Raw genomic sequence first — 1,694 nt, forward strand, 5'->3', positions numbered from 1 at the left:
GGGGCAGGGACTGGGGGGGACTGGGGGTGGGTGTCCTCTCTTGGCTCAGGTACCGGGGTTGCTGGGGGGTCTGTGCAGCCCCGTGGAAGGGCTAGAGACTGGATTTCCCACTACGGTGATTGCTGCTGGGGTTTGGGGAGGGGGCGGCACGGAAGGGGCTCGGTTTCCCACCCACACAGCCCTGCTCTGAGAGCCTTTGGGGTTATTCTATTGCTGAGGGACTCGGGGAAGGCAGCATTGCCACGGGGTGGGGGAGAGCCTGGGGGAGGGCAAAAGAGAGAGGAGGAGGAGGGTCAGCCTTGGCTAGCTACGGGCTGGGCTCGTTTTACCCATTTGGCTGCTCAGAGGTGATTTTTTGGGTGCAGTCACCCCTCCTCAGCCAGCAGGAACCAGATCTATGATCTATCCTCACCCCCCTCCAGCTCTGCCCATCCCCAGTTTTGCTGGGATGGGGTGGTTCCTGGGGGGATGTCTCAGATCTGGCCACATGCTTGGAGCTGGACGAGGCGTGTGCCAGGCGAGCATCCCCATCCCCGCCTTGATGGGGACCGCAGCCCAGGGAGGGGACCTGGCAGAGGGTGTAGGAAGCTCTCGCTGCTTCTTTTCCTTCTTTCTCCTCCTCCAAGCATTAGCTGGGACGAGCACAGCAAGAGCATGGGCATGCACTCCCCTGGCATTTCTAAGCCCCTTCCCTCTCCTTGCAGACCCTGGTGTGACCATCCCATCATGGCTCTCCGCAGCGCCTTTCCATCACCCTTGCCACTGCCTGGGCCCCATCTTCCTCCAGAGCAGTTGGAAAGAGGGGACATTTGAGCAGCCGAACCCCACTCATTTTCTCCCCCTTCCCTCAGCCTTTTTCCCTTCCTCCCTGCCCTGATTCAGAGAAAAAAAATCAGCTGGATTTCAGGTCAGCACCCGGCTCTCCCTCGCTCTGCTCCTCTGGGCTGATGACTCAGATAGTCGACAGCGGCGGCATCCGTGTCTCCGGCCCTGCTTGGCTCTGCTCCCACCCGGCACAACTTCAGCAACAATGGTGCTGGCCTTGAGCAAGTTTACGCAGAGCGGCTGGCTCCCTCCGCACCCGCCGGGGCTGGATTTAGGCAGCGAGTGGGGTCAGAACAGCGAGGGAGAAGCAGGGAGGGAGTGAAGGGAGGGACCCGTCGCTTGTCCCCAGCTGGGGGGCTCAGAAGGGTTTGGTGCACACCTACACGCACCAAGGACTGAAGGGGTTGTTGCTGGAAGTGGGTGGACGTTACCGGCCCCGGATCTCTGCAGATGGGTGCGAGCATCCCACCCGCACCCCCTCGCAGCAGCATCAGGGAAAGTACCCGACCCCTCCGTGCCCAGGGGTCCGAGAGGGGCTGGGGATGCCCCGTCTCACCCGAGAGCCTTGATGTCCCGGGGGAATACAGCCCGCGGCCCCTTGGGAGCGTTACCCCCCCATCCCCTGGGATGCCTGGGCGAGCTGACCTGGGCTCAGCCCTTCCTCCGTGTTACTGAGACGTGCGCGGGCAGCGGCAGCCCTTGGCTGAGCGCGGACCTTGGCTTCCAGCGATCAACAGGAAACGGGAGATGGATTTCTCGGCAAACTGGGCTTTCCATAAACAGTCTGAGGGGCCGACCCACGACGGCGGGAGCAGTGCAGAGCCAGGGCTGGGCTTTACAGCTGTTTATCGCATTTTTCTGCTCTAGTT

The sequence above is a fragment of the Haliaeetus leucocephalus genome, unplaced genomic scaffold, assembly GCF_000737465.1.
Source record: "Haliaeetus leucocephalus isolate CR32 unplaced genomic scaffold, Haliaeetus_leucocephalus-4.0 Scaffold656, whole genome shotgun sequence".
Lineage (NCBI taxonomy): Eukaryota > Metazoa > Chordata > Aves > Accipitriformes > Accipitridae > Haliaeetus > Haliaeetus leucocephalus.